This window comes from Crocuta crocuta, unplaced genomic scaffold (assembly GCF_008692635.1).
Source record: "Crocuta crocuta isolate KB4526 unplaced genomic scaffold, BGI_CrCroc_1.0 scaffold177, whole genome shotgun sequence".
Lineage (NCBI taxonomy): Eukaryota > Metazoa > Chordata > Mammalia > Carnivora > Hyaenidae > Crocuta > Crocuta crocuta.
Genome location: NW_027531880.1, coordinates 1,530,970 through 1,551,769, shown reverse-complemented (window position 1 = coordinate 1,551,769; position 20,800 = coordinate 1,530,970). Strand labels below are relative to the sequence as shown.

The following is a 20,800-nucleotide window of genomic DNA, read 5'->3' as shown; positions in this document are numbered from 1 at the left end:
GCTGTCAGCCTCTCATCTTGGAGTTGTAAGAAATGTGTACCACCGGGGCGCCTGGGTGGCTCGGTCGGTTAAGCAGCAGACTTCCGCTCAGATCATGATCTCACGGTTCCGTGGGTTCAAGCCTCACGTCGGGCTCTGTGCTGACAGCTAGGTCATAGCCTGGAGCCTGTTTCAGATTCTTTGTCTCCCTCTCTGACTCTCCCCTGCTCACGCTGTCTCTCTCTCTCAGAAATAAATAAAAACATTAAAAAATATTAAAAAAAAAAAAAAGAAATGTGTACCACAGACCTCACCCCTGACCTGTTCAATCAAAATGTGTATTTTAACTATTTTAACAAACTCTGAGGTTATTCATGAATACTTTAAAGTTTGAGAAACACTGGAAACTGTTTAGAGGCAGAATACAAAGCTAAGTAAGACAGTCCCTCTTCTTAGGTGAGCAGGGTCACTGTTCTAGTGGCAGGGACAAGTCTAACAGCGGTTTGTGTAAGTGAGTGGTGCTGGCAGTGAACCTTGTGATGGTATCTTGTTTCATCTTTGGTGTAGTGATCATGGGGTGCCCATCTTTACTCTAGAAATATAATTGAGGTTGATCCATTTTCCTGCTAGGAAACAATATGGTTTCTTAGTAAACAGTGTGGGTTTGTAAGTCAGACTGCTTTGCTTAAATTTTGGTGAATTATATCCCTAAACATCAACTTACCTGAAAAAGGAATAATAATTTACTTCCACTTGATGGAGTACTCAGAATATGTTGTCTGTTATTATCAGCAATAGCACTGATTGAGCTATTTTCTTTAAAACTTTTTTGTGGCCAGATCAATTTAGGATGTTGTATATCTATAATAATAATAATAATAATATTATTATTATTCTAAGAGCCTTCAATTACTTGAAGATGAGGATTTTTAATGACCATTTGTTTTACTGTCTTTATTTAGCAGCTCCACTACAACACAAAGAATGTGACATTTTTTAGTCAAGAGTAGTAATATAAACTTTTTAGTAAAGAGAAAATAAGGTATTGAATGTTGTAAAGCAAAACCATAAGAGTTCCCTTAACAATGATTTTAGGATTCATCCTGTAATGTACTTAGTCAGATATGGACAATGATCTTCTCAAGTCTTTAGTCTTGACACTCAGAGAACCTCTGTTACAGGGTCCAGCACATACTAGACACTAGGTTTTTGTTTGGCAAAGAACTTACCTAGCAGCAGCTCTATACTAGGTACTGGTGTCCGTCAGAGAGGAGGCAGACAACTTCACAAGTAATTTTACTACAAGGCCTAGAGAGCCAGACAGTAAAGGTCTGAGGCTGAGGCTACTTCCAGCAGGTGTCGTGGAGGTCCTCCTGGAAGTGTTGCTTTATGTTTTTTTTTTTTAATGCCTATTTATTTTTGAGAGAGAGAGAGACAGTGAGAGACAGAGTGGGGGAAGGGGCAGAGAGAGACACACACACAGAATATGAAGCAAGCTCCAGGCTCTGAGCTGTCAGCACAGAGCCTGATGTGCAGCTCAAACCCACGAACCGTGAGATCATGACCCGAACCGAAGTTGGGCACTTAACCAGCTGAGGCAGCTAGGCACCTCTGTGGTGGGTTTTGAAGGCAGAAGTGGATGTGTGTAAATGATTGTGGCGGGAAGTGGGCAGGGTGACTGTCCAGACAGAGCCAAACTGAGGCAGAATTATTAACAGCTGCTTGGATTTGGGGACTTGAGAGTTGGGAGCTGAGGGGATGTAAACCTCCCTGCCTCTTCTGTTAATCTTTCCGACTGAACAGGTGCTGCTGTGCTCAAAGGCAGGCATTATGCAGTTGACATTTTACAACTTCTGAAACATTTTAGGCATCCCAAGGGTATGGAAAATAATAAACACTTGTGATCTCACCAGCCAATTTAGGAAAGAAACATTGCAGATGAATTGCCAACTCCTGTGAATGCCTCCCTCTTCCCATTCCGCTCTTTCTCTTCCTTAAGGTAACCTTGGCCTGTGGGTGTTTGGCTACAGATTCCTATACAAGTGTACACCTGGAGACACTAGGTAGTATCTTCATGTTTTTAGACTTTATATACTTGTTACTTTCTTCTTTCCTTTGGTAACTTTTTGCTTTTTTTCAAATTCATTATTACTGATTCATAAAGTCCTACTTTATTAATTTGCTGTATAGTATTCATTACATGAATGTATACTATATTTTTCCATTTTCCTATTTACGAACACTTTGGCCGCCTTGTATTTTTGTTATCTCAAATGACCTGGTAGTGAACATTCTAATTGTTGTTTCTTGTGCACTTATGGGGGAGTTTCTTTAGGCTTGGTATATATTTAGGAATACAATTGCTGGACAATAAGTTGTAATCATTTTCTGGGTGAATCAAGGCATTCTTGAAAGGTCATATTACATTTTCTTTGAGAGAATGTAATTTTATCTACTTCTGTTTATAAAGTAATTTTTACTTATTCTACCTCCTGATCCTTATAATTCCATTATCTCAACAAAAACAGCTGGTGTCCAAAGAAAAAACATGAGAAACAGAATGAAGTAAAACACGAGTTTCCTTTCCCTTTCGGGGCACTGGATGCAGCCTCTGCTATCCATTGGTTGGGTCTGCTGGCTGGCCTTTCTATGGGACTCCTATAGTTCCTGGTTTCTTGGATGCATCTGCAGGCAGTCGCTGCTGTGTCTGACAGCTGTGAGTGTTGCCTGTCCACCTCTGGTTGTCTGAAGAAACAGAACTTGAACAGGGAAAATGAATGCTTAATTTCAACGATAGCAGTAAAGGAGAAACAAAAGTAGAAATAAAAATAGGAAAACACAGATCACATAAGATTAAGTGTGAATTTTATAAAATCTAAGTGGATTAGGTTGTATTCCCTCTTTCAGTCATTCTTTTAGGTCCAGTATGTGTGTGCTGCAAGAACTTAGAGTCTTCAAAAACAGTGCTTCAGAAACCTAGTGTTATTATGGAAGAACAATGCTGATATTACTTTCTTTTTTTTTATTTTTTAAAATTATGTTGGACAAACTTCTCTTTCTCCCATAAGAGCAACCACTCCAAATCAACTAAGACAGTTGTCCTTTCTCCCTGTTGTCAGCTTGCCGTCTGGCTTCTGAAGAGTTAAGTTGGAGGTTTGTGAGGTCATGTGTGACTTCACTGGGTCTGGACTTTTGAAGCCGATCTCTTGGAGGGAAGCTGCCTGTTGAGGCTAAGTGGAGGGGGTGGGGGGAGTTCTCCTGTAACTTCTTTCAAGTTCTTATCCCTCAGCCCCTGAGGGACGTAGCATTCTGGGAGAATGTCACTGCAGAGTCAGTGTGTAGCAGTTTGTACTTACAACAGGAGCAGCTATAGAAGTACATTAAAAGAGCCTTTGCTGAAGATGAAGGTTTGCTGAACAGATGGAACAGGAGAATGTTCTTTGTATTCCTCACAAAATTATGGGCAGACTCTTTGCTGACGGAGGTAACTGGAATTCAGTTTATTTTCTTTGTCCTGTCCTGGGCAGTACTGGATTATAAATAATTGCAGTTACAGAAAATACCTTGGATTTTAAACTGGAAAGAATGGTAAGAAAGTCTTAGAAACTTAGGAAAATGATAATTCATATATATTGTTTTTTAAATGAGGCTGACAGAAATGAAGAGGGTGTTATTTGTTACAGGGTCTGTAATATTTGGGCATGTTGTGATTTTTTCCTTTAACAGAATTGTGTTGTTCTTGGAGGTGGTTAGATACTGCTTGGTGCTCCTAAACTGTAGTTGTGTTAATTTCAGCTATTTTTTGTGAAACTGCGTACAGGCATTGGAAGGTTCCCAGTTTGAACTTGATCATTTAGTGGGGTCCATCTGACAACTGTGCAAGGCTGTCATTCTTATTTTGGTGTATGACTGCTCTAAGGGAAAGTTGGTTGTGCTGTTAGTATAGAAACATGATTCGTCATAGAATTTAGCATTAGGTTTGAAACTTCAAAGGGTATCCGGTTTTCTAAAGAAAAAAGGCATTGAGAATTATTATTATTATTATTATTTTATTTTTGGAACTGAGGGGATTTTTAGCTTCACAGTTTATCTCTGGGAAGTCTTCTCTTTTTTCATATTCAATAGGCACAGACAAGTTCAAGACATAAATAAGGTCAGCAGTGGTAAAGAAGGGAGCTTGAGCCCATTGTGTTGGTATTTTATCCCTTCTTGAGATGCTTGGGGTTAAAGGGCTCATGAACAGCCAAGAGTCTGTGAGGACCCTAGTGTTTGTTCAGGACAATTAGCTGATTCTAATAGAGGTGTTGGTGAGTATGTATGGGATATATTGAAATTTCTTGCCTTGATTAGAGTTTAAGTTCATAATTTTAAATTTATATTTCCAGTATTTTATGCCATTTATCTTACATAGCCCACTGATATAAAAAATGCCTCTTTCTAATTGGATATTTTGTTCTGTAGCGTTAATAATAAAGGACAAAGAGAATGGTTGAAGAAAAGGACGTGAAACATATTTTGTGAGAGGCAGAGTGGTTATGAGCCTGGACTTGGGAATTATAGGCTCACTGATTGAGTTTTAGCTCTACTTCTTACCGTTTGACCTCTAGTAAGTTACTTAACCACTCTTTAATGGCAGTTTCTTCGTACATGACCTAGACATGGTGATATCACCTGGCCTGAGAGGTGGTGGTTGTGAAGATTGACTGAAGTGCAGTGCATGGGATGCACTTTGCAGAATTTCTCCTGCAGTAATAAAAGCTCAGTAAATACTAATAAACTTTGGCTATCGTTATTTTTAAGGTGTTCTTCCTTATATCAGGCATGTAAGAGGACTTAGACCTTAGAGAATGGTGGTAATGAATGTGGAGTTGTGGGTATGTATGCTCACACTGTACATGTGGCAGGGTTCTGGGTAGTGCCTTGTGCCCCATGGTACCGTGGCAGGCAGCCCCCCGCTGCGCCATCAGTCATCTCTCAAATGGAGCCTTGGATGTCAAGGAGGGCTAAGAGAGAAAAATGGGTAGATTAGTACAAATCCATCAACACTTTGTGAAAACTTCGGTATGCTCATGTCCTACTGATAGTGTCTCAGTTCCATCATCTCTGAATGTGGAGCCCAGCACTGCCCACATAGGGACCTCATAGGAGGAATATGACCCACAATAGGAGTACAGCTAAAATGATTGTCAAAATCAAACCATTCCTTTCTGTGTTCTCTCCATAGGTGCAGATTGTCTTTTGCCATGCAGTAGTGGCTGTTCTTACAGGGTTTATCTTTATTTACAGCTTGGCCCTTTCTGTCTTTATGCCCCAGGAGTTAGTAGCCGTGCAGCTCTTTGAAGCTGCTTAATTTCTGTTTCCTGAACTATAACTTGTGGATAATATCATTTCTTCCATGGTTATTGAGATTAAATAAGGTAGAATGCCTAGCACAAAGTACTAAGTAGTAACAATTTTTTTGCTCCTCAAAAAATAACTCTATTTCTTGTATTACTGTGAAATATGTACATAAAATTGTACATGAGTCTCTTTCCCCTGTTTTGCTTTATAAAGGTCGCATGTCTAGATCAGTGTTTCCAAAGCTTTTGTTTAAAATTCTTTCCTTGTGTATTAGTTTACTTCATCTAGTGTCAGGTTTTCTGTTTGCCTCCATGACTTTCCAGTGCAGTCATTATAGATTTTAAATTTAATTTTGAACTAGTTTTCAAAAATATGAAAGGAATATGTGGCAATGGTAAGAATTGAAATTGAAGTTCTCTATTCCCACTCTGTTCCCACTTCTCAGAACCTCTTGATGGTTTCTAGTGTATTCTTGAAGGCATGGTCTGTGCCACCCTCGGGGAGCCTATTTTAAACTGCTTTACTGGTGCAAAAGTGCAAATGTGGAATGGAAGGTTGTGTCAGATTTGCCAGCTCCCTCTGCAGCTCATTTCCTCCCTTCAGTTCTGCAGCACAATGTTTGGAATGTTTGGAAGCTCACTTGTAGGGAACCTGCCTGCACAGCTGGGTTGTGTCATCAAGGGCCCAATGCATTTGTCAGGTCCTGCTCTGGCCACACTCGTGTGATTCGTGGATCAGGACAGAGTTCATGCCGGATAGCAAGGCACTGGGGTTCTCTCAGATGCCTGGGTCTGAACCTACTGTGAAAATGTTCAGTCTTGAAATTCTGGGGAGGCAGAGCCTGTTTTGGGTTCCAGCAAGGATTTTAGTCATTATTTAGCTGGCTAGAGGGTGTGGTTCAGTCAGCCCTTTGAGCTACTGTTGTGCTTGGCTTTTTGTCATTAATAACATTGGGTGGAGGTAGTATACAAGTAGGTGCACTGAATATGGAGATGGAAGATACGGGCTCAACTCCCAGCCTTGCTGCTTACCAGCTGTCAGCCGGGGCAATGTTTCTTTGGTTCTCTGTTTTTACTTGGAAAATCGGACTCTTGTGAGGGTCAGATACAACAGTGCATATCAAAGTTCTAGATAGACTCCAAAGTGCTCTGTGGATTTTTAAATTTGTTTTTCTTAATAATCAATTTTTGAAAGAACTGGCTTATTCCTCTTAATTGGCTTAGGTATACTGAACTGTCTGTGCCTTGGAGCAGGAGGAATGGTGTAGCTGACTAGTATTTGGTGTCATTGGACTTGAGCCTACCTCTATGTGAACGTGGTTTGTCCCATCTGCTGTTGAATGCTCCATAAGCCTACATTCAGAAAGGGGGAAGGCAATATAATTTCTGTCCTCAGAATGTTCTTAAGTAAGCCACTCCCTTTTGTTGATCCAGCTGGTCTTTATTAAGACCCTACTTTTTAGCAGAGAAAAACTGAGAACTGAGGCCGGAGCATCTCCACTGGCCCAACTCTGCTAGTAATTGTGAGACCTGGGAAGGAAGAGTCCCTTCCTCTCTTGTTCTCTTAGTTTTCTAATCTGTGAAACAAAGGCAGTTGGACAGAAAACTATTATATGTGGGATGGAGATAGTGACTAGATATCTTCTTTTTTCTGTCTTTCCTCTATCTTATTATATCCATTATTTTTACCAATTCTTGCTTCCTCTTTTAAACAACTTAGGACAGTTATCTTCAAAAAGATAAGACAAATGAGTAATGAGGCTAAACACCAGCTTGAGGGGCACTGTGCTGACTTGTGAGACTTAAATATAATCAAAGCCCTTTAAGGATGGCAGGTTGTTAGGAGTGAGTATTCTCTTGTCCAGCCCATGACCCACTGACCTTGACATGCTCTGCTTTGTAGACATCTAGAACTAGACATCTTTGGTCAGGGCTTCCATATCTCAGATCAGTTGTTATGGGAGCTGAGTACCTGAAGGAAGAGAGAGAAAAAGGATGTCCTGGCTGGTAGTAGCTGAAATAAAGATGCCACCATGCGAAGAAATGAAGAACGAATATTGTTTGAGCTGGAGGCAATAATCCTTTCAGGGCAGAGGAGGGGCCTTTTGCAAGGTTGTATGTGAGATGCTTGCATTGCTGTGGCTTGGTCCACAGTACTGTTCATCCATCCTGGTTTCTTAAGTTCTTTATCTAAATCTTGTTGACTAAAGGTACACATTTATCATGTGTGGACATTTTAGTCTTGCTTTCCCAGGACAAGAGTGCATTTCTAAGTGATGGAATAATAGGGAAACATTTGTATTTCTTCAGTGTTTTGCTGCTAAAAGATAAACAAAGAAACAAACAAAAAACAGGTAAAAACTATCTCTGTGGTACATAAATCAGAAGGCTTAGGATGGGCCTGAGTAACATGAGGTAGTCATTGTGTAGACAGTAACTTTTGTATTTAGTGAGTTCCTTGGTCAGCTGAGTCAACTGTCAGAGACCCATGGAAAGTGCCCTTATTTAAACAATTCAGCTAAAGAATTCCAGGATTCGTGACTTTAAAAGGCAGTGGTTTTTTTTGTTTTGTTTTTGTTTTTTTCAGATTTCTTATGTGATTGGCTGAGTAGCCCAAGTATAGGACCATGTGTTCTAGGATTTATTTCTGTTGTAGACCCTTCCATTTGCAATATAAGGAGAGAGATTCTGTTCATCAACATTTCACACTTCTTGCTAATTTTACCCAGAGGTTGGGATCTCAGATAAACTTTGTGCAAAGCAGATCAATGCCTACTAAATGTCAGATGTATAAGGGCTGCTTCAGGACTGGAGGTGGGGATATGACCAACAGTTTTAGAAGGTAATGAAGAATAAACCTAAGGACTAAGTCAGTATAAGATAGGTTTGGCTTTGCATTTTCTGGCATCTTGATCTTGGGAAGCTGGTGTGTCCCATTCTTGACTATGACTTTGAATTTACCATGGAAATTTCTGGGTATTTTCTTAAGCTTAAAAATGAGGGAACCAAATATCCACCTGACACAGAGCCAAAAAATATTGGCATATTTTAATGTAACAAGAAACTGCCCACCTTCTCTGTAGGGTACTGGTAATTTGATCATTCTGAGGCTCCTCCTTGGTAAGCAATATGGATTTCACAGCCTAATCCTTTGAAAATAACTTTTTTTTTTTAAGGAGAAAAACATTTTTATTAAAATATTTCATGGGAAATTTACGTTGAACAAAATAGGCACCCACTATTACACACAAAAGGCTGCTCAGAAATATCCTAACATGAGAGAGAATGAATATATAGCACTTACATTTGAGCTGCAGTCCATAGATGTCTGAAACGCCAACATTGCTACATACTGATTCTTAGCTTCATGCCTGGCTTCATGTGGTTGCCTCAAAGTGCCTTAGATCATCTCCTGAGTCAGCAGTATCTCTTCCTGTGGCACTGAGGTCTTCTTGGGAGGTCTCAGGGCCACACAGCCATGGGGCCAGCTCTGGCAATAGGCTGAAAGATTCATCTGCAGAAGCTAGGCTGTGAGCCAAGGGTGGGGTTGCCCTGCCCAAAATATGTGTTCTGTATTAAAATCCACCCGTGGTTAGCTCGTGCAGAAGCAATATTTATCTTGTGTTATACTCAGTTTTATGAAAATATACCTGAAGACAGCAGTGTGCTGTAACTGTACATCTAGTTGGTTAAAAATTGGATTAGGTAAACTTCTTAAACAACTTACAGAGAAAGTCTCATTGTGAAAAAAATAAAAGGATTTAGGGATTTTTTTCCCCCTTCAAAATACTGTATATTATATGGCCACTAGCTATCCTTTTTGTGCTCTGATGCCATTCTTTTCACTTGCTTTTTTGATAGCATGTTTCTTCCTCCCTACTTTCCTTCCTCTGTCTTCCTATCTCCTCTATCCTTAGAATTCAAGTTGTCATGGGATCTTTTTATTTCTCTGAATACTTAACCTTGCTCATGTCTCCCCTGTTGTTTCTCCAGTCCACATTCTTATCTTGCTAAGCCTCAGTAGCCACTGATGGACAGGAACTTTAAGTTGCTGTGGCCATTGCACATCTAAGACCATTGAGACTCTGATGAGCCCAGGGGTTGCTTCCAGACCTGTCTGACATCTGTAGTCATACTGTGTCTGCTGGTGATGCAAGTGGTTGTAGGAAGAGTGTTGTGCTAGGAGTTGAAAGACTTGGGCTCTGGCCCTTTTTCTCTGTGTATCTAAAATCTTTTTTTTTTTTTTTTTTTAATGTTTATTTTTGAGAGAGAGTACATGCACCATCAGGAGAGGGGCAGAGAGAGAGAGAGACAGACAGAGAATCCCACGTAGGTTCTAAGCTGTCAGCCCTGAGCCCAGTGCTGGGCTTGATCCCATTAACTGTGAGATCATGACCTTGAGCCAATCTGGTGCCCCTGCCTGTATCTAAATTCTTAACCTCTCTCTTCATTTACTCATCTGGAAAATAAAATTAGATTAAATAATTTATAAGGTGTATTTCCAACTCCAAAAATCTATTATTTGACTCTATGAAAACATACTAATTCTGGCTTCTTAGATTAACTCTTTGTGATAAATTAGAATCTTCTATACAAGAACAAATCGAAAACAATGAGGAGACTGTGGAATTGGAGCAGGTAGAATAACACCAAGAATTAGCAATAACTAAATCTTACATTATATAGCATTGTGTTGCATAGCATTGATGAGATGGAGACCACGTGGAGGTAGAGGCTGTTTTCCATTCTTTTGTGGTCTGTTTTGGGCTGTGTACACAGCTTTACTTTTGCATTGTTCTTCCATGGAAGCAGCATCCACCTGTTACCTTTTTCTGTCTGAGTTGACTGATAAATACTTATTTTGAAACCCCAAATGCACTCTCCTAGGAAGGTGAGCCCAGAGATAGGAAGGCATTAGAATTTTCCTTTTCTTGGCTGAAGGAAGTGACTGATCATTGCATTCTTTATCCCTTCTCAGAGTCCTTGTTTCTCCCATGAAAGCAGAAGTATGACTCACAGCAGCTGAAATGAGACCATAATGTAGGAGGTTAGAGTCCATGTACTGCTCTCTCGGTTCTTAGTTATCCAGTGTATGGATATTGTATCCCCTGCATTTAGGAGAAAAATTCTCTCCCCTTTGAACTGAAGAAGTATGGAGCTGGCAGTTGGGAGACTGTTTTTTTCCTAGTACTTCACATTAGCTCTGTGGCTCTGGGCGTGTCACCCATTTCTGAGCTGATCTTGCCTATAAAATTAGGCAGTTGCGCTAGGCAATATATAGTGTTTTTTCCAGAGCCAACATGCCATGACCCTGTAATTTCTTCTTCATTTGTGGGACTACGAGAAAGGAGTGGCAGTGAGGAAAAAGAAGAGTAAGAACAGTCAAATTCTTCTGATGCCTTGTATAGAGCTTTCTATCCCCTTGAAGGGAACCTGTCTTTTAATTTTTGTACGCTGCTAAGTCCAGGTTACCACGGTGTTTTAAACTTGATTCTTCTTTTTTGTTATTATACTGATTTTAGCATTTATGGAAATATTAGCAGCCTGAGGCTCTCTCTGTGAGGAGGACAGCCTCCCAGAAACATGAATGGTTACCTGAATTTTTCTCGTAGTAGTGGCAGAACTTTTGAACTATCTGTACCTTCACAAGGAAAATGTCTCCCTCCACGGGATCATAGAAACTGTTCTACTGATCTCCCTTTCTCTTTGTTTTTTCTTCAACAAAAGCCTCAAGGACATTCGTTGTTCAAGCTTATAACAAATGTCTGTTGATATCCAGGTTGAAGGACCTACTTATGTTTTTGAACCCTAAGGTGAAGTTTAGCAAGGGAGCATCAGTGTTTCATCAGGGAATTGTTTGCCTTTGCCTTCTTGATAATGATAATGCCAATCAAAACATTTGTATTCTGATTGATAAAGTTGAGTCCATGCATTGAATGGCTTATTAAGAATATTTTCTGGTCATTAGGAGATCTGAAGATCAATTTTTCCTATTTTTACTTTTTTCAGTACCACAGGGCAACTTCAGAGTTGGTAGATTGTCCTAACTTTAAAATGCATCCTCTCTTAGTGAGGGATACTAACCACTCTTCCCAGTCTTGGAGAACGTTTTTGTTTAGGCTCATACCACTGACTTAAGTGAAGGGTATCAATATGAGTGGAGATTATTACTATCACATTTAGTTATTTATGCTATCGGTCAGCAGAAGAAAGGATTTCATTTACCTATACTGTATATGTTTATTCAAAACAATAGTTTCCATAGTTTCTCTCTCTTGTCAGACTCTTAGACTAGTTTGATTTATTTGTGTTTTTCTCTTCTGCCATTTCCTAACTGATCTAGTAATGAGATGTGCAAAGGGAAGATGAGGAGGGAGTCTGAGGGCTTAAGTAGTCCCCACCTGTGTGACTGACACAACTAAGAGAGTGTTGTGTGGTAGTTACAGAACTCTCTTAGCTTGGAAGTACCTGCCTCCCGAAGCCCTGTCCTATCCCCTTGAAATGATGACTGAGGATGGTTGCCACCCTTCCTGTGTCACTAACTCTGGGACCACAAACAGGGCAATGTCAGTGGAATGGTGCAGGTGCCAAAGGCCCATGGGGCAGCTACTCCAGCAGATTGCAAGATTTCTCCAGCTTACTGCTGAGGTGGCAGCCTCTCCTTGCCCTGTCCTTTTTAAGATAATATCTGTATAGATGTGCCAGTCTTCTATGTGTAATATAATCTCAGGTTAGAAGAGTAATGGTAAAAGATACTATTTGCTTTTGAAGAAATATTCTAATTTACTATATATCATATTTTTACCTCTAGCTTTTTTTTCCCTTTAGAACAAATTTACCCTCAAGTTAAAAGTTTGTTCTATTTAAATAACAAGGTTTTAGAAAATCTAGACTAGTTTGTGAACTCATATGACATGTTTTGAGCCATCCATGGCTGTACATTTCTAGACTTTAGTGCAGAGCTTTTCCCACCAATTTGGAATGAACTGGTCATTGTAACCGGTTTTGTATGGAACAGTTGTTTCGGATCCTAACCCTATAATGACGTCATTTTCTTTAGACCCAAAATAAATGCTGTAGAGACTAGATTATTCTGGAATTTGCTCTATTTTTCTCCCAATTAAAATCTGTTGCAAAGGAACCCTGCTAGTGAACAGTTTCCCTTATAAGTTATTGTTTTTTGTGCTTCTAACTTTGCCAGTAATCTTATTTTTCCACGAGAAAGCAGTCCATTCTATTTAAGGTGGAGTAGGAGTTGTGGTTGAAATTGCAAGCACATCCAGTGTGTTCTGTTTTGATTTTCTTGCTTCAGAGTCTTCAGTGAAAATGGTTTAATCTCAGTGTGGTTTGGGTTCAAGGGTATAGAACAGTAGGAGCTATAAATATGGCGAATAGAAGGAGGATCATTATTATATTTAGCCAAAATATAGTATACTCTAAATTGTTTATACATATGGCCTTGAATTAGAGGAACTAGTAATCAATGATAGAGTTTTCAAGTTTCTGATGGAAGATAGGCATGCATGTGTACCTTAGATTATTTATAAATTCATGAAAAAGAATAGGGGAGAGATTACCTTGTGAAAAATTCCACCTTCTTTAAACCTCTCAAGAGATTGAAGGGGAGACCTTCCTTTCTTTTTATGATATCTTCATATTTGATGAATAATTATCAGAACTCTTATCCTTGGTAGGCTATTGCTCTTAGATAATTATAGATAATTTATATGATTTAAAGGGTCTTAATACAAGTCTGGCCATAACTATTTTAAAATTTGTAATTCTATCAAGCTAACTGCTAGACCTCTTTTAGGGTCTGAATTCTAAATATGCAATGACTAGAATCACATGTAAGGCTAAGAACCTATCAGGAGATTTATCTTCCTAACTCGACCTGGCCTTTTCTTGACAGAATTACCTTGGACGGAAACAACAACAACAAAAAACAAACCCCAAATCTCCCTTTTGTCCTTTGTTAAAGGACAGTAACACAGTAATGCCTACTTCCTGAGGTGTTTTGGTTAAGATAATGCTTATGAAGTGCTGAGCATATTGGCTGGAACTAATAAGTGTGCAGGAAATGTCAGCTGTCATCATCATCTTCATTGTCATCATCATCATTTATCAAGCATTATCAAGTAATTCCATGTACTTGAAAATGCTCCTATTTTCACTATGCTTTTTATATTATTTCCATTAAGCATAAAGCTCAAATTAGCAACAAGGGACATTATTGCACACTCATTTCCTTTCTACTTCTAAACTTTGTACCTCTTCTGGTGCCCTTCACTAAGGGGTGCTAGGTGAGGATTGAAGCTGTATCTCAAAAGCTATTATTAGAAGAGGAGAAAGAACTATAAATCCAGAATATAGAGTTCTTTTCAGGCATCTTTCCAGGGCAAAGGAATTTCCTTATGTCTTTTATGCTACTTTATAGCATAAAGGGGAAAAATAGAAAAAAAACGTAATGCCTGACTCCCATTGCTTAGATTTTTAAGTCTGGTGATTTTAATTTTGTGCTCCTATTTGTCTATCTAGAACAATGATTTTCAGTACTGGGTCCCTATAATTCTTCTGATGATTTTATTTTTATTAACAACCACAGCAGAGACCTAGCTTTCTAGAGTGGTACATTGACAGTGGAAAAAACATGGAAACTGAGTATCTCCTTTTAAAGTCACAGTAATATGAAAATGTATGGGTCTCTACCCAAGATAAATCCTATGCCTGCTTCCATAATGTTCTGACAAAAAGGGAAAACTTCTGTATCTTAATATTGTACTAGGCTTTCTTTAGTGCACTCATTCTCTGATATATATTCATGTCTAAAACCTTTGCTACAAAGCTCTCATTGACTGAATATTAATAAAGTCTGTATATTAGTAAAACTAAATTTTTGTGAGAACTAACTCATCTTAAAACTAAACATTTATTTTTTAAGATTTTATTTTTAACTAATCTCTACGCCCAGCGTGGGGCTTGAACTTACAACCTGGAGATCAGGAGTCGTATGTTCCATTCAGCCATCCAGGCAGCCATAAAGAAAATGTAGATTGTTGTGAAGAGAACCAAAAAGATTTTTCCATGTAAGCCCATAGAGGGAGCATTTTTATGTCAAAGTACCTCTCTAATAGACTACCTCTAAGCAGTCTCTGCAACACATTGGAGTTATAAAAGGCATGTAAACTTTGGAACCATGCAGTCTTGAGCCGCTTTGCAGTAATGGGAATTCACACAGTGATGCTATACAGAGTAGTTGTGATTTTCATCCAGGGAGCTCTGGGTGTGGGCTAAATGCTAGTTGGTGTGATCCTCAGTCAGCAGACACAAGTCTCATTGTGTATACAGCAACGGGGTGCAGGTATTTCTTCTTCCTAGGATTCTAAGACATTTGAAATATTGACTACTTGGAGGATGGTGAAGTCCATCTGATAGTTGGCCTCGGAAACAGCAGAGGAAGAGCTCTGCACTTTCTGTTCCTATGATTAGTAGCTAGGGTTTCTTTATCAGCTGTCTACCTCCATTGATCTTGAGTATTCTGCTTACAAATAGAGTGGGTTCTAATTAAACAAAGGAAGGGACCAGGGGCCCTTTGTTAGTTTGTGCTTTTAAATTCACTCTGTTCCCCTCATATACTGAGTCATGCGGGGGTTTTCTGTAGGTGGTGTTGGTTCAGTGTAGAAAACTCTTCTTTACCTGATCCTTCTGCAACTTCCTAAGAATGGTTTATTCCTGTTAGCAGCAAACAGCAGTCTCTTGAAAAACTCAGAGTTTTGTCCGTCATCACCGTAATTGAGTCATTCATGCATGACTGTCTGATACCAGCTGGCTGGGTGCAACCCAGAAAAGCCCACGCACTCACCAGCATCCTTCTTTTTGCCCAGTTCAAACAACGCCTGCTCTTCCTCTCTCCATTTCCATATGGGGTGTAGGGAGCCCTTTTGCCTATGGCAAGTAAGAGCGATTCCTCCATGCTGGTGGAGTTTAAAACTGTGTATGTGTGTGTTTGTGTGGCTGTGTGAGTTTAAATAAGTCATTTTTTAAAATAAAGTATTATAAAGAACTCCCAGTTTTATCAGATGGTTGAAAGTGGAACTTGCTTTGTCAGAAACTTAAATGCGGTGAGACTGATACTGAGTTCTACTCCAGGCATCTGCAGCACTGCTCTGGGGCTGCTCTAGTGAGTTGTCCTTGCTAAGAAAACCTGACATATTTCTCCCTCCTTTTCTGTGCTGTACATGAACATGCATACACACAGGTATACATGTAAGCAAGCCCTAACAAGTAAGACAGTTTACTAAGTCATCTAATTAGTGTGGGTACTATCTAACTGCCTTAAGCATGAATTGTCACTGCTGGCCAGGGGTTTACTGGGCAGTTTAGGTTTTAAACTTGATTTTTATCCAACAGGAAATTATGAGACTTCTTTTGCTTTCCATCCCCTAATTAGGTTCTTGTTTTACTACTTTTTAAGTAGCACATAGTATTCTAATAACCTTACCAGATACAGTAGACTGTAGTAGAAGTTTAGAGAGGGAAGGAACATTCATCCAGTCCACCTACACACACACACACACACACACACACACACACACAGTTGGGCTGATGAGTGAATGTACTAAGATTAAGGAAGTGAAGCAGCCTACCCAAATCTCACAACTAATGATGAAATTGAAACAAGAATTCAATTCTCTTGACTTCCATATATCCTGGTATTCCAGAATGTCTTCAATATGTGTCTTCCGCATCTGACCACTATTTGTAAGTCTGCCTTACCACACTGCCCACCCCCCACAATAGACCTGTCCTAGGGAAGCAGGATAAGCACTGTGATGTCTTAAGTAGACTTCCTGGATACACATCCCAGCTCTGGTATGCTGCCCCTTTGTGCCAGTTTTCACATCTGTCAAGTAGACATACTAATAATACCTACTTCATAAAGTTGATTTGAAAATTAAATATGCTAATACCCATAAAAGTCTCAGAACAGTGCCTAGAACATTGAAAGTGCTTAATACATAGTAACTGTCTTTTTTATCTGAATGGATTGAATGGCAGTGGAGAGAAATTATGGATCGCACTGAAATGTTTACCTCAGCATGGACAGATCAACTAGGGTTCAATTAGTTCATTTACCATTAGCAAAATATATACCAACCACCCAGGTCATCTCTGGGAGGACAATGTGTTTGTTATAAGAGTTTTGAGACATTTTGGCTTAGTCTCCAATATCCACCTCCCCACCCCAGCCTATAACTCAGGGGCGACTGGGGGCATGAGGCATAGCTGCTTAGCATGGTTTGTATGCTGGGATGTTTTTAGGCAGAAGGTAGTTTTTGCTCTAAGCTCTTTTGGCTTATTTACTTGGCAGTAACATTCCTTTGAAATAATGCAGAGTAGTTTTGTTTGAGACCCAGAGAACAAAGGGATCAGCAGTAGAATCCTTAAAGGCTCTTGGGATGGTTACTTTCTACTAAGCATGAGCCATTATTTTATTCCTCCATGTTATAATGTAAATTATATGGAATAGTATGTGGGAGGAGAAAGAAACGTTCTTATGGAACTATGGCACTGCATTGTCTGTGTGAATGATGTGGGTGAAATAACCACAAAGTATTGCTAAGTAACTGCCACATCTGTCAGTCCATTGCCATAGGCTGTGTGGGAGGCAGGGAGATACTTTGTGGAGCTAATTGTGTCATCACTGTGTCATGGGAGAGCTACAGCCAAGCCCAAGTCTGGCTTTGTGTGCTAAAATACTTGGAGGATAACTCCATTGATACTTTGAGCTCAGTGTGGAGTTGACTTACAGTGGGTGATACCTGTGGTGAGTGGTGTGTTCCAGAACTGCTGGAGCTGCAAAACCTTAGGATACTTGTATTTCTCTGGGTGAGTAATCCTGGCTCCAGCTTACTTTTGTAAGTGTTTCTTCTCCAAGTAGGCGTCCTCTGACTGGCCACAGCCTGTTACTTCCTTCGCTTTGCTGTAGCAGACTGGCTCCACCTTTAAGGGCCATGAGTTGTAGGAGGAAAAACAAACTCAAGGTGCTTTGGTGGATTGTTCTGTGAGAAGGTATCCCTAGACAAACCAGGACAATTTACCTTTTGACAGAGGATCTTTTAAAGGAAAAGCTTTGCTCTGTTGTGTTTTGGTCTTTTTCTTCTTTGGACTTAAGAAATTATTTTCCTTTAAAAGTAAGTTAGATTTGTGTCTGTTTTTTTTAATGTTTATTTATTTTTGAGAGAGGGACAGAGCATGAGCAGGGGAGGGGCAGAGTGAGAGAGGAAGACACAGAATCTGAAGCGGGCTCCAGGCTCTGAGTTGTTCTATGCGGGGCTCTAACCTATGAACTGTGAGATCATGACCTGAGCCAAAGTTGGACGCTTAACCTGCTGAGCCTCCCAGGTGTCCCACATTTGTGTCTAAAAGTTCAATGGAAAGGATGTGTTTGGATTAGGGATGTCTTTTCTGCCTGTGCTCTGATGAGATAATAATGAAAGAGACCAATGAATTAACCAATCAGAACACTTGCAAAGGGTGTACTCTCAAGTTAGGGTGCTGGCACTCTTCTGTGGTTCTTCTGGTTAAAATGAGGAACAGTATCTTGGCTGCTTTTGAGACAGCTTACTATAGGAAGTGGTGTTTTGAGATTTATTTCCCTTTTCAAAGACCTCTTCTGCTTGTTTTAAAGTTGGTTTTGAGTTGTCTGCCATTTCCATGTGTATGATAAGCCCATTTCCTCTGGGTCATTTGTAGAATATTTAGAGGCTGGTTGAGATTACTGAGAAGCAAACAGAGTCTAGTTAACAAACATTTTTGAAATACATTTAGCTGAAATAGGGTGTCAGCCACTGAAGGCTTATATCTGTTTTTAAATATTTGAACTTTGGTTTACATGTACTTAAAACTTTCCCCCAACTACGTGTAGTTTTGTTTTTGTTTTTGCTTCTGCTTTTTCTTTTGTTTTTGTTTTTGTTTTTGTTTTTAAGAGGAACAGGACCCATTTAGTGAATAATGATACTTAGCTTTACTAATCACAGAAGTGCTTTAAGAGAGCAGAGGAGATGAGGAAGGAAGAGTCAGACTTTTTCCTTTCCAGGAAGAACCCATGCTCTAACACTTTTCCAGAGTGGTAAACAGTATATTATTTTGGGCAATTTTTTAGACAATGTTTATTGATAACATCATGAAGCTATATAGCTCTACATAAAATCAAAACTTAAACTCTAGTATTATTGGCAGAAGACTGTTTAGAAACTAAAAGCCTTGCTCAGGGCTGCTGGGTAAACAGGTGTGAGCTTTGTCAGATGGCATTGTATGATAATTAGTTAAACCATATGATTCATTCTATAAAGGAGACAGATTAAAGGCATTCATAATTATGTTCTTTTTAAATTTTGTTTTAATTCTTTTATTTCTTTTTGAGAGAGACAGAGACAGAGTGAGAGTGGGGAAGACACAGAGAAGAGAGGGAGACACAGAATCTGAAGCAGGCTTCAGGCTCCCAGCTGTCAGCACAGAGCCTGGCACGGGACTTGAACTCTCAAACCACGAGGCGGTGACCTGAGCCAAAGTCAGATGCTTAACTGACTGAGCCACCCAGGCACTCCCATAATTATATTCTTTATTAGAGAGATTAGAGAGCTGTGTTTACACAGGGCAGGCATCAAGAACAGTCCTCTATCATTTCATTCTCAGATTAACTGTCCCTTACCCAGTAGTTGTCTGTCTGATGTACAGCATGACATATTGAAGATAAAATGAGTTGTGGATATGATTGAGGTTAGAAGAGAGTCATCTTAGTTCTTATGCAAGGTGGAGTACTTGAAAACCTTAGAGCTGACCAGAATGCTTTAGAGTTTCATCTCTCATTTCATTTAGTATGTACATTTATGGTCTTTTGCCAGTAAGAAAGAAAGTGTGAAGAACAGTGACTTCTTGGTAACTAAAAACTTCCACTTAATCCTAGTTACCTATGAAAAGTACATCATTAGGATGGAGAGGGAGTAGTCAATTACTTCTAGAGCCCACTCTGACTTTTAATGAACTTGCTCTTACTCCTCTTGTGTTCTTTGCAGGCAAACATAGGTTCATTTTACCTGGTTAATGTTTTTGATGACATTTATGTGGAAACATTTGAGCAGTTTATTGTAATATGGTATTATGTTATTGGCATAGAAGACTTGTTTACCACAAAGCAGTGAAGAAGCTCTTGGTTGAGAGCTGGCCCCTGATCCAGTAAATGCCTAAGAGCTTGTTCGTGGCTGGTTCAAGAGCATCTCACATTTGCTCTCTGTCTTCTACTTCCTGGACCTTGATTTTTGCATGTAGAATGCCATCCGCTGGAGTTCTAAGATGAGGTATACTATCTGTGTCACTGCTAGGATTCTGTTTTCAGTTTATGAACATAATCCTCTGATCCCACTTGAAGGTCTCTATCCCGGTTCCCTTCTGTCTTGGATATGTAATTAAGAGCCTTACCTATCAGATCAAACCAGAAACAAAGAACCTAATTTGAACGAGACTTGCATGTATATTAAAAACCCAACCGCTTAAAAAAAGGGATCTGACTATAAAAGGGAAGCATATATTCATTGAAGACAATTTCAAAAGTAAAATTTATATTCGTGGTATATTGAGCTATTATAGAACATACATGAATGAGCATGTTTTGTTAATAGTTACACATTCTAATATGTATTATAAAATTATAACTAGGACGCCAAACTTGTGATGACAGTTGCTATGAAAGACTTTTAATTTTTGGGAGTCCTCAGTGCCTTTTCAGTGCCTTACTCTTTAGGTGATTTCACTAGGTCATCAATCAATCTGGTCAGCTCTGCCTTTAAAATATATTAATAATTCAGTTCTTAGACCATTCCGAATGCTACCGTAATCCAAAGGATCCATGTCATACTGGTTTATTACAGTATCCTTTTAACCTTCAGTCTTTTCTCAGTCTCTGTTAGTTTCCCATCTCAGAGCAGAAGCCAGAGTCCTAACCATGACCAGTAAGTCCTACAAAATATAGCCCATGTCTACACCCGATAGCTTTATGATCTCTTCTGCCTTCTGCTTACTCACTTTTTGTCACTCACATTGACTTCTTTGCCCTTCTTTGAATGCACCAGAAATGTTTCCACCTCTGGTCCTTTGCCCTTGCTGTTACATCTTCTGGAATGCTAATCTCCCAGATAATCTCATGGCTAGCCCCTTTACTTCAGGTGTTTCTAGTGAGCATTTACCTGGCTACAGTCTCTAGAATTCTAATCCCTTTTATCCCAAAGCCTCATATTCCCCCTTGACTGCTTTATCTTTTCTCCCTAACCATGTCACTAACATATTGTATATTTTATTTTATTATCTATCTTCCCACCAAAATGTAAGCTCCACTAGGGTAGGAATTTTTGTCTGCTCTTCATGATTGCTGAATTTCCAGCACCTAGAACAGTTCTTGGCATATAGTAGGCACTCAGTAAAAG

At 39.4% G+C, this 20,800-nt stretch overlaps 1 protein-coding gene across 2 annotated transcripts in view; it reads left to right on the top strand.

Moving 5' to 3' along the window:
* The window catches only part of PSD3 (pleckstrin and Sec7 domain containing 3), a 593,010-nt gene that overhangs the window by 211,218 nt on the left and 360,992 nt on the right, over positions 1–20,800 (top strand). The window contains exon 1 of one of the 2 annotated variants that reach the window (XM_077773129.1): positions 3,481–3,567. The exons of the other annotated variant lie outside the window; for it this stretch is intronic. The gene's annotated coding sequence lies outside the window, so the exon portion shown is untranslated. Of the gene's footprint in view, positions 1–3,480; positions 3,568–20,800 lie in introns of those variants that run through there. 2 annotated transcript variants of the gene reach the window in all.